We start from the raw sequence: 12,923 nt of genomic DNA on the forward strand, positions 1-12,923 counted from the left end.
ATTAGAAAGAAAGGACCACATTCTGTGGGGCTTTTCTAAGAAATGGGAGGCTTTAGCTGATCTATGAATGATCTGCCTGTGTGTGTCTGTCACCAACAATACACAGCCATCATGTCAGCTGTTACTGTCCTCTGCAACAGAGAGAACCAGTTATTAGACATCTCAGAAAATTGAGGTGATATTCTGAAAGGAAAAGGTTTATGTTTTCTACTGGAAAGTGAGCTCAAGACCTTCAATTTGTCAGTCCTGCATTTATGTTGATGAGCTATATATCCATGGCTGCTGCTGGGAAAAGCTTCACTCTTAAATTCAAGGAAAATTGTGCTCTTTTCCTACTGTGTCCCATTTAAGAAAGATGAAGACAGTAAGACCCTGAAGATATGATGCACAGCTCAATCTGTGGCAATGGTAGTTATGAACTGCCAGAATGTTTGTAAGCAAGTCCTTTTTTTTGGCGGGTATCTGGACAGTCATCTAGGAAGGTCATCACCATGATATCACAATAGTTCTTCCTTTTCATGGTGTCCGCTAAATGCTAACCGCTGGAAGTGGCCCATCCTACATTACATGATCATGTTTCTTATCCATGTGGGAGAGACTCAGAACTTGTGCATTATCTGTTGCAGTATGAAAGTCCAGAACACTTTCCCTCACATTCAGCCTCACCAAATTCCAATTGCTTCAGTTGAGCTGTCTCTAAGGAGGGTAGATTTTAGCAGAATGACCAACTTCTTTCAACATGGAAAGAACAAAGTGGGCATTGCTCCTGAAATGAGACTTTTTGTGTCATGTGGTCCCATGGTCTACATAGGCATCTTTTCTGGATTGTATCACATTTCTTCACCCAGATGGAGATGGAGAAGTAGTTGTTGCTGTTCCTGCTGTGATAATCAATGATGAATCTATGAAACTTATGATACAAAGGATGCATATTTTTTGAATAGTAGAGACAAATTTAAATTAGAATCCTTGTTCCTGCCAGGCAGGTTGCTGCAGACCCGTCATTTCTGGACTGGCAAGGTCGTCCAGAATTTTTGTAAAATTAAGTCCAGCATGAGCTACATAGAGAGCATCTGTCTCAAAAACAAAGTTGAAACTCAAACAGAGAGAAAACGTTGACAACACGAATCCTTCTTCTTGAATCTGTCCACACAGCTATAGCTGGTATTTGCATCTTTCCTTTTCTGGAATCCCTAATGTGTACCCATGAAAGTCAGCAAGCACTTCAATGAGTCATGGATTTATTCCTGCTGAAGTGGCTATATCTTCAATTCTGAACTTTCTAGACCATGTGTCATCTTACATGGCTTGGGATTTTATCAATTGTCAATGACTTTAATAGTGTGGTATGGGGCTGAGGAGATAGCTTAGTAGAATAAGCACTTGACTGGCAAGTGCAAGGGGCTGAGTGCAATCCCTGGTTACATCCCCCACCCAAAAAAATAATAGTGCAAAGTAGGTGCCTATGAGACCTGCTTCATTCTGGATGTATTCTTTCTTTTTGACTTGTTGAATAACAGAATAGTTTCCCGTTCATAGTCTACATCATTCACCCATGACCAAACTATCTCTCTCTTATTAGTTTGCTTAATTCTTCCTATGAGGAGTCTAAATATCTAGTGTGAAACCTCAGACTGCATGGCACAGTCCTTCCCCCCAATGTGGACCTGACATCTAGGCCATTAGACCATACATTTTCAGGCAAAAGAAGCATCACTTTTTATTGTGGCTCACTAGGCATAATGATAATTGGTACTTTTCCCAGTTCCACCACTTAAATCCTCGACCTATGAATTGTTGCTTTGCAAGGTAAATATCCATATAATGCATCCTGATTGTAAGCACATAGGACCTTGTGAAGAATCTCAAACCAGCTTTGTGAAGTATTGTCATATAACTGGTGCTGTAACTGCATCTTCAAATGATTGTTCTGGTGCTTCATTTCTTTCAGCAGCAATATCCTGCACTTGACTGCATCTTCTATCTCCCTCTAATCATTCTTCTTCTTATAATTTAAAATCAATTTAATAGGCCGTTGTGTCTCTTCATGAGATGACCCCTACCTTCTGATGTACATATGAATATGTTTCCTTCTTTTATACTTGGCTGAAAATTGCCCTAATCCCATCATACTCCATCTCTTGGGTTTTTTCCTCTACATTTAACAAATATGTAAATTTTCAACCATGCTAAAAAGGATAGTTGAATCAATAAATATGAATACTTTACCATTTATAATATGGTAATAAATTTTAAGCTGTGCCTATAATGGTCATCAAATATTCCCAGATTGTTATAATGATGAGAGGAAAAAAACACAATAATCACTTATTGCACGTGAAAGTATTTTGCATGAGTGGTGCAGGGAAACTTGTCTAACCCAGAAGGAATCCAGGAACTGTGCTGCAATGCTACTTATACACTGATAGCACAAAGCCAGCTGAACCAAGCAAGAAAAGTCCCACATCAAGCTATCAATGTATTTTGGCAATCCTTTTCAAAAGTTCTTGACTGAACAGTGAGAAATTCAGTGTTAGAATTGGCCATCACTCATTTTCAGATATCCTACATTCTGCAACTTCAGGATCATAGAGAAGAGGTTTTGAAGATCTATAATGAGATAATAAAGCTCAGGGCAAAGCATGTGGGGATGCTAGCTTTCATTGCAAATGACATAGCTTCCATTAGTAAGGACAAAATTGTTTTGCATAGCAAGAAGTTGAATTTAGCCAACACAGAAGAAACTGAGTATAATCTTTCCAAGGAACAACTGCCAGGTCCAGAATTTCACAAAGACTTCTTTGCTGTCTATACAAACTAGGCAGAGGAATGGCACAAAATATCAGCTGGTTTATACTTACAAAGTGCTGAGCATCTCCTGCCTGTGTTACTCCAAGCTGCACAGCTCTTCTGCTAAACCCCTCACAAAACCAATCCACTTGATTCATTCATTTTCATCTCAGCATAGAGGAAATGCAGTTGAAATCAAGCCAACCATACTGCAGTTCAGAATTTCTCAATATATTGTTTCGCAAGTTGTCTAATATTCATGAATTCCCATTCTGCCACACAGACACTTCACGGATGATTGTTTTTGGTAATTCTGTTTTGGTTTTCTGAGACAAGTTTCTTTATACAGGTCAGGCTGTCCTTGAACTTTCTCTATACCCCATTGTGGCCTCAAAATTCAGGCAATGCAACTTTCTCTGCTTGTTTAGTGCTGCCTTTAGAGTTGTGTGCGTCCATGCTCACTTGATCATTAAAGTCCTGTTCTAATGAGATCACAAATTTCTTTTTGTGTACACAGTATAAAAACATATTTATATCTTTTGCATATGTGGAAAGGTTCATTCACATGCACCTAGATGAGAAATTTTTGCAAATCATTTTTCTTTCCTGTCCTCAAAATCCTGTTAAATCATTGCCTACAACTTATCAAGCATTATATAGTCACATAGCTGTCCAAGTTTTCTTCCTGGCATATCGTCCTACAAGGTGCTGTGTCCAAAGTGTACTTCACTTGTTTGTGGTGCCTTCAAAATGCACAGAGTCACCTATAAACCAGACCCTAGTCTTCCATTCTCCTGTAGCTAAACAGATGTTACAATCCATGAGGCCACATGTGCATGCTGCTAATCTAAACCTTATATGGTGCAGTTAGAAGTCCATGCACAGTTGGCAGATTGGCAGCTTCTTCATGTGGCCTGATTGTCTCCTTGATGCTGCCCTGCCTGGAGCTTGCATACACCAGTTCCACTTCATGAACTGTTGCTCTACATGTCCAGTTGTATGATTTCATTGATTAGTAACATCCTGTCATAATGGGCAGCTTAAGTTTCATCAAACCTGGTGTCCCTTATTCAAGAATTCAATATTAGCTAAGGCCAGTGTTAATCCAAGTACACTCTAATTGGACAGTAGTAACCTGAACTTGATGGCAGAAAGTTCCTTTATAATCCTAAAGGGCTCTATACTTAATTACCTACAGAGTCCTTCCAGAGAACCCAAAAACAGCCTTTCCTGCCACTGATGCCCTATATACCATTGGATCTCAAGTGTGATATGGTCCCAGTGACAGAGCAGTCGACACAGCAGCGCGGATCTGTTGCAGAGCCCTTTATCCTTCTGGATCTCACTCAAAAGAACAATTTTCTGATGTTGTCTCAGGTCTTTCTATCTTGTATCAAAATTCAGATGCAAATTCATTGGACATAGTTGACATCTCTCTTGAAACAGGGATCTACTGTCCCTATTTGGAACTGATATTTGGACTCAGCACCAGAGAAGAGAGAAATACAGTGAAAGTCAAGACAAATTTCAGAGCTTGCAAGGCTCCCCAATAAAATGGAATTCAGAAGGGCTAATTGTGTGGAGCCAACTACATCTCAGGTGATGCCATGCTCTGGAAGGTGTTGTCACCTGACCTGGAAACAATAGGTACCTCTGTGATGCAACTAGAGACACTCATTTTCACTCATTCCTGAAAGCAGGGCACAGTAATGATGGTGATTTTCCAGGTAGGGTGCTGAGCTGGGTGGGCTGATGGAGATGATTTTGCTTCCCAAGATGACAGTGACCATGTGGCCACAGTCACATCTGAGAGATATGTGTGACATCCATGTAGGAACACATCACCTCAGCTCTGCCCCTGAGAAGCCTGCTTTTGTGGGAAACAGATATTTCAATTAATTTTCTTCTGTTCTGTGTGTACTTGCTTCTAAGAACTCCATAGTAAGCAGATGAACATCACTTAGAATATGGATATATCTGGCTATTTAGCAAAAATGTAGGAAGAATGTGTGACTAAGAAATACAGAATGAACTGACATAAAACAAAAATGTATAAAACAAATTTGTGAATCTGTTTAGGAAAGATACTGAATATTGTGAAATGGGAGCATTTTGTTGAATGCTATCTATCAATTCTGAACATGTGAGCTTTGAAGTGTGAGTTTGGAAACATGGTACGATTTATTTTATAGATGCCTAATTTTTAAGTGACATAAATACAATTCAGTCGGTTAACTTGGACAAAAAGAGTACTGCATGGTCCCTCTACACTGACCTGTGAGTCCAGTTTGGCCTTCTGTCATCATCCTTCCTGAGTGATGTCTCCACATGGTGTTGCTCAGAGCCTAGAGACCAGATCTCCTGAGGTTCTCAAAGGGTGTGGGTGGGACAGAGTTGTTCATTCTCAGACCATATGGAGTGCAATGTATATGACTTATTTTCTTGATCTAAAACATTTACTCCTGCAATAGGCCGTCGCTCCTCAGGATGGAAAAACCTACAATTCCATAGATAATGAGACATGATACTGAAAGGAAACTTCTCAAAATGTACAAGTTATTTGCAGATTTATTGTCTTTTAACAAAATTCATGAATGAAAGAAAAAAATACATAAGGAAAACTATATTTGTATCTTGGATACATGGTAAGCTATCTGCAGCCTGTGTACTTTGGTTCTTCTTTTCCATTTACATGATGTTAAGGAACAAAGGAAATCAGAGAGGGCAACAGGAAGTCCTCAGCCCACAGCTTCCTGCTCTGCACCTGCCCTGGGGCCCGGGCTGTGCTCAGTGGATCCCCATCGCCCCCTGCTGATCCTCAACGTCCCTGCAAGGAGGTTTTTGTCTGAGCACACATAGACGTTCCATCACTGTGTCTCTTGCACAATAATACACGGCCGTGTCCTCGGTTCTCACATTGTTCATTCGCAGATACAGCGTGTTCTTGCTGTTGTCTCTGGAGATGGTGAACCGGCCCTTCACGGAGGCTGCGTAGTTTATACTATTGCTATCACCACGGATGTATGCGAGCCACTCCAGCCCCTTTCCTGGAGTCTGCCGGATCCAACTCATGTAGTAGCTACCGAAGGTGAATCCAGAGGCTACACAGGAGAGTCTCAGGGACCCCCCCAGGCTGCACCAACCCTCCCCCGGACTCCACCAGCTGCACCTCAGCCTGGACACCTGAAAGACAGAGACGTCTTGCTCAGGAAACCATCACACATATGCACCATTTGTGCAACTCATGTTCAGTTCTTTTATGAATTACCTTTTTAAACAGCAAGAAGGAAAATCCAGCTCTTTATAAATTCCATGCTGAACCATCTGTATTCAGCCCTGATCACTGAGTAAGAACCTCTGCACTTCCATGGCTGGCCTGATATTTATCAGCAGAAGTAGGCCCTATTTGCATGTCCTCTTTTGTATAGACAGCTGTTTTGTGAAAACGTCTGATCTAGAACGTCCCAAACACATGAGCATGTTTGCCAAGGTGCTTTGTAATTTTCATCATATGGCAGAAAATATAGTTTCTTCCCATGTGTGATGAAGTGAGAAACCTTTAACCTCATCTGTTTTCCTTGATTCTGTTCCCATGTACACTCAGTGGATTGGATCACTTCTTGTGTCTTGTGCGTGTGAACATACAGCAAGTATCTTATAGTCTTATGAAATATGAGCTTCTAAAGTTTATAAATCATCCTTTGTATCGCTTTTTATTTTTTTATTTATTTTATTATTTTTTTGGTGGAACCGGGGATTGAACTCAGGCCCTTGCACTTGCCAGGGAAGTACTTATTCCACTGAGCCATCTCCCCGGCCCCTGTATCACTTTTTAAAATCAGTCTTTCCATAGTACTCAGCAGCTGTTTGAACAATGCCAGGACAGAGCACTCATGCTTCATGTTCGTCAGAAATCTTCTTCTAATGACAGAACAGGACAGGATTTTTCTGAATTCCAAAATTGTCATAAATAGACAACCAGCATGTTTGCAGTTGTGTAATCAAGTCTTTCAGCTCCTTTTCTTGTGTGTCTCTGTATTATGCTTTTCATGTTAAATTACCTTTCATGCATGTATTATGTAGTTAAATTAATTTTCATTAAAAATAACAATAAAAATATATTTTATTTTTATTTATTTTCATTAAAAATAAATATATATTTTGACATATATATATATATATAACTTGTGACATATTGATATAATCACCTCACAGTCATGATACGTAGCAGATCAGTACTCATAAATTCTTCTTTAGTGTTTCATGAAATCTGTTTTCTATATCTTGTCCTATTCTTTTCTTTCTTAAAAATATTCATTCATGTGAAAATTCTTCTTCATAGTGAAAACATTAGTATATTAATTTTGATGACAGTTACAATGATATGTGCATATTTTAAAACATCTAAGTTCTTCAGATTCAAAGTTTTATTTCCAGTACATGTAAGTTTATAATAGCCCTCACACTGAAATGTTTGTAAATGAAATAAAGATATATATATATATATATAGATATATATATATATAGATATATATAGATATAGATATATATAGATATATATAGATATAGATATATATAGATATATATAGATATGGAATCACTTACAAATATTATTACCATATTGCAAAGTGGTGGGAGGGAAGATGGCTCAGTAGACTAAGCGCTTGCCTGGCAAGTACAAGGGCCTGAGTTCAATCCTGGGTTCCACCAAAAAACAAAACAAAACAAAACAAAAAAGACAAAACAAAAACTCAAAGTGGTGGGAATTTTTACCTGGCCTCAGGATGATGTACCACATATCCATGACCTCAGCAGTGACTGTGCTTGGCTCTAGGGACAACTGGATATTGAACAGGTCCTAAAATTTAGCTGTGCTTCTGGAGAGAAAACAGTTTTTTCTACTGTGAATTGAACTCAGGACCTTGTACCTTCCAGGCAGGAACTTATACTGCTGTGCTATATCCCCAGCCCCTGGAGTAAAAGCCATACTCTTATATCCCAAGAAAATTATATTCTCATCCTACTCTCTTCTGTATGAGAAAATTGAAGACAGTGACATCCTGAGGACATGATGCACAACTCATTCAGTGGAAGTGGGGTACATAAGCTGCCAGATCATTTGTAAGCAAGCCCTGTCTCCTGTAGCTCTCTGCATAGACATCTAGAAGGAGGTCCTCACTGTGAAATCACAATAGCCCATCCTTTTCCTGGTGTCTTCTGGATGTTAACTGCTGGAATTGGCCACCTAGTTCAAGGCCTGATAATGTTTCTTCTGCTGGGACATGAGAGTCCAGAGGTTTTGTCCAGGCATGCAGGTCCAACAAAATTCCAGTGCCTTCTGTTGAGCTGTCTCTAATAAGGGTGGATTGTAGCAGGATGGCCACCTTCTGTCAACATGGAAAGAACAAAGCGCACTTTGGTTCTGGATGGAGACTGTTTGCAATACGTGGTCCCGTGGTCCTCGCGGTTATCTTTGTTTGATTCTGTCAGAATCCTTTAGCCCAGTTGAGGATGGAGATGATTTTGCTTGTGTTGTTCCTGCCATGATCTCAGCAGAAGCAGTCAGGAATAATGCATGAACGAATGTATCTATCAGCATTATGATAGAAAGGATTGCCATCTGTGCTTAAGTTCTCGATGCCTGGCATTCATTGGTTGTTAAAAAGGAGATTCAGTGATCAGCTAAATGAGAATGTTGACCTGGATTTGTCCTGAAATGTTCCTTTTTCCAATACTTTAAGTAGCAGATTAAATGTGTGGGATCCCATTGTTTCTCAATCACCATCATCAGTTTCACTTCTAATAACTATCAAGGCCAAGCATTAAACATACTATGTTTTCTGCGAATCTAACTGTGAGGGATTGTGATTGAGTTTCTGAAATATCAGCCTTTTGTCTAACATGAAAAGATTCTCTTTCAGGACACACTTAGATGACTTATGTTCTAGATTTCTTATGTTTGTCTGGAACTGGAAATTTGAATCATTATGTTCCTTAATGGTCTTTATTAGTTTGTATTAATACTTTGGCCCTAGCCCTTCAAGGTCAGTGAGGACTCAGGATATAAGAAAACCTGTACTGTAACATCCTACAACTCAGTGGAGGCCCACATTTTCTGTTCAAGGAGATTATGGGGCCACAGAGAAAAGTGATCAATGATGTAGAGTGGGCCTAAGGAGAGTCACCTAGAGACAAAATATTCTCTCAGGCTTTCACAGAGAACAAATTCATCAAGCAATGCCCGTGACTTATCCACATGGCTGACACTGACAAAAGATCTACAAACTGCTGTACAGAGTTTCGGGGTAAATCCTGAGAGGATTTGACTTATCTTGTATCTTGTAACATTTTTTGTTACGTGGGTCTGCTTTATCTGAGTCTTAACCATCCAGCAGAAAAGTATAAACACGAGGTATAAAAAGTAAAGCCATACTAATATGCTGAGCTATAAAAGGCTCAAATCAACAACTTCGGACATTGCCAATTCCATGGGTAATCCACTACTATTATGGACTATTGGAATTTACTGGATTATTTTGCTGAATTCACACACCTACAATATTTTAATGGCAATGGAACACCCATCTCTGACAAAACTAAGCAAAAAAGCGGTATATAAATGCGTGACCATTTTGTAGTGAAAAAAATATATCTATATATACAAAATAGGATATACACCTACTTTCTCTTAGTTAAATGAGAAGAAAGATTTGTACTAATAGTGCTTAGATAAGTTATCATCTCTGTATCTTGTACCCTGAATAGCTACTATGAAGACACAATATGTAATGTATTAATTATTGTAACTATGCTACTAACCTGTTTTGAAACTGTCTTATTGCTATTTCTTTTTCAATGAAATTAATAAAAAATTAAAAGGATATATATTTTATGCACATTCTGAGTTCATTATTTGCTTCTCTATTTTCCTCAGAAATCATTCATCATCTTTACATTTTCCATTCTGCCACATATATTCAAAATTATCATATATGGAATCAATAATGTTCTTACATCTCACAAGTGGTAAATTAAGAGACTCAAATGGATCCATACTGTATATCACATAAGCAGTTCATAATAGAATACCAGCACTATTCACATTACCCTAGTGACCTATGCCAGCATTACATCTTGTCAAGTTACAGAGCCAACTCCAGGAACCACTTGCACTATTAAAGAAAGTCACTGCTAAATTTCTATTTGTCTAGATCCTTTCTTTTAGCAAAGTCTCTCTTAGTTAATTTCTTATTGCTGAAACACACTGTCCAATACTGACAAGTAAATTTTGGCTTATGACTTATAGAATTTTCAGTCTATAGTTACTGGCCCCAAGGCAGGATGGCATGCCAGAGAAGGTTCAGTCTGTGTCGCAGTGGGAAACTGATGGGGACAAGCAACAAGGAGGTCTGTAGTCCCTCCTAGGTCATCTCCTGAGAGATTCACCTCTTCCTGACAGGCTAACCTTTCACCAGCACAACTTACTATAATCCCCTTCAGTGTAGTAATTCAGTGATGAGCATCACACACTCATGATCCACTCACCACTCAAATACCTATCTATGAGTACACCTGGCTCATGTGGGTAGAAGGATCCAGATATAAAGACAATAAAATGCAAGGATCTCTACGTCTGAATGTATTACCAAATGATCAACTGAAAAGGAAACCCTCCATTGTTCTCTCTGCATGCCCTATAAAGTTTGGTTCCCTGGGTTCATTGAGCCTTGACTTAATATACTTGTCTTGTGAACCCCTGAAGAGAGGTTCATCTCTGGACTTACACTCATATCCCAAGTATAGTCAGACAAGGCTCAAAGAACCCAGGTGCACCTGAAAGACTGCGAGAAACAGAAGCACTTACTCCTGAAACCAGGGCACAGCAGTGATGATGTTGATGCAGGTGAGACGCACATCTGGGTGAGCAGCTGGAGGGGATTTAGCTTCTGAGGTTGACAGTGACCATGAGGCCCTCAGTCACATTGGAGAAATATGTCACATCCATTTGGGAAGACATCACCTCAACTCGGCCTTTAAAGACCATACATGTGTGGGGATTGAGTGTTTCATGTAATTTCCTTCTATTCACAGTACAATTGCTTCACAGAACACCATAATGAGAAGAATAAAAGTATGAAGCTCTATCTGACTATTTAAAAAACATATAAGGAAATATAAGTGACTCATGAATACAGGATAATCTGTCATAAAATAAAAAACATATAAAGGCAGAAATTTTATATATATATATATATATATATCTGTATATACAAAATAGGATATATATACAGCTACTTTCTCTTAATTCATTGAGAAGAAAGATTTGTACTAATAGTGTTTGGACAGGATATCATATCTGCATCCTGTACTATCAATACCTACTATGAAGACAACAATATGCCATGTGTTAATTGTGTGACTGTCCTGCTAACCCATTTTGAAACTGTCTCATTGCTACTTGTTTCTCAATAAAAATAATAAAAAAGTTTTAAAATGCTAAAAAAAAAGAAATTTGATAATCCTTTCAGGAAAGAAAAATGAATGATATGAACCCTGCACATTTTACTTAAATGTTCTATTATACTGAGACATAGTTTGAAATCTGTGTAGATGTGTTTTGAAGAGACAGAGAGAAAGGCACAGAGAGAAAAAGAAGAAGGCCAGAGAGATGCTAAAAAAGGAGAATGAAAAATTTTATTTTATAAATTCTTAATTTCCAAGTTCCATAAAATTCAGGCCCTAGGTCTGCTCAGCTGAGATGGAAAGAGCTCATCAAGGTTCCTGAGTGCTGCTGCGAGTCCACTCCGGCTGCTCTTCTTCCTGTCTCCCTTGAGCTCGGGGCTCCAAATATCCTGGGCCTGGGCCTGGGGACCAGGTCTGCTGAGGAGAGAGCAGGGTGTCCTCAGGCCCTACTGAGATGAAGAGGAAGGATTGAATTTCCTAATCTGAAACATTTACTCCTGCTATAGACAACCGCTGCTCAGGATGAGAAAACTAACAAGTCCACTTTTAGATAATGATGATTGGAAGTTAAGAGGCACCTAACTTTTAAAAAAAAATTTTCTGATGAATTTTACCTTATTTAGAAAAAGACAGTAAGCAAACTTAGTGAATCGTGCCAACTAGGAACTGTAAGGGGTGCTAAGGAAGTTAAAACTTTTATATATAGAGAGAGAGGACATGGGACTCAGGTGAGTCTCCTTTTCTTTGGCCACACTAGAGCCTGAAGTCAGGGGTACTCTGAGACTGAGTTAAATCGCCAGCCCTTTTTATTTTGCGTGAGACAAGTTCTCAGTAAGATACTCACATGGTGCTCACATTTTCCGACTTCTACTCTCGACCTCCTTCAATGCTGAGGTCTCAGAGGTGCAGTCCTGTACTGTACTCGAGCCCACAAGCAGATACAGGGACATACCCAACTTTTAAAAGTTTCTGAGTCACTTTGAAGTTTCTACCCTTATAAAAAATTCATATGAAAGAGACAAAACTAAGTGAGAGACTACGTGCTTGTATCTTAAATATTTCATAAGTCATCAGAAGCCCCTGAATCCCCTGCCCTTCTCAGGTTACATGATGTTCAGACAGAGAAGAAACCCAAGAGGCCAACAGGCAGCCCTCGCTCCTCTGCTTTCTTCTGGTTCTCCATGGGTCAGCGCGCCATCTGGTGGTCAAGAGCACCTCTGCTTGGAGGTTTGTGACAGGACTCGTGCATTTATTACTGCGTCTTGCGCAATAATACATGGCCGTGTCCTTCGTTCTCTGGCTGCTCATCCGCACATACATCGTGTTCTTTCCACTCTTTCTATTGTGAATCAACCCGTCTCAGATTCCTCATATATTATGTCACTACTATCACCACTGATCCTGAGACCACCTACAGACTTCCCTGGTGCCTGGTAGATTCGTTGCATAAATAATTACTGACGTTTAATCCAAAGGCTGGACAGGAGACTCGCAGGCATCCTCCAGGTCGCAGAAAGCCTCCCTCAGACTCCACCAGCTGCACCTCTCACTGGACAGCTGCCAACGGAGACGTCTTGCTCAGGAAAATGTCGCCATGTTTATTTTATTTAAGTCATAATCACATAGTCTCTCTCTCTCTCTCTCTCTCTCTCTCTCTCTCTCTCTCTCTC

General features: G+C 39.5%; 1 pseudogene; it reads right to left on the reverse strand.

Annotated features, from left to right (window-relative positions):
- Positions 1–5,577: 5,577 nt before the first annotated feature.
- The window catches only part of LOC101592286, a 15,477-nt pseudogene continuing 8,131 nt past the window's right edge, over positions 5,578–12,923 (reverse strand).

The sequence above is a fragment of the Octodon degus genome, unplaced genomic scaffold (assembly GCF_000260255.1).
Source record: "Octodon degus isolate 3935 unplaced genomic scaffold, OctDeg1.0 scaffold00255, whole genome shotgun sequence".
Taxonomy (NCBI): Eukaryota; Metazoa; Chordata; class Mammalia; order Rodentia; family Octodontidae; genus Octodon; species Octodon degus.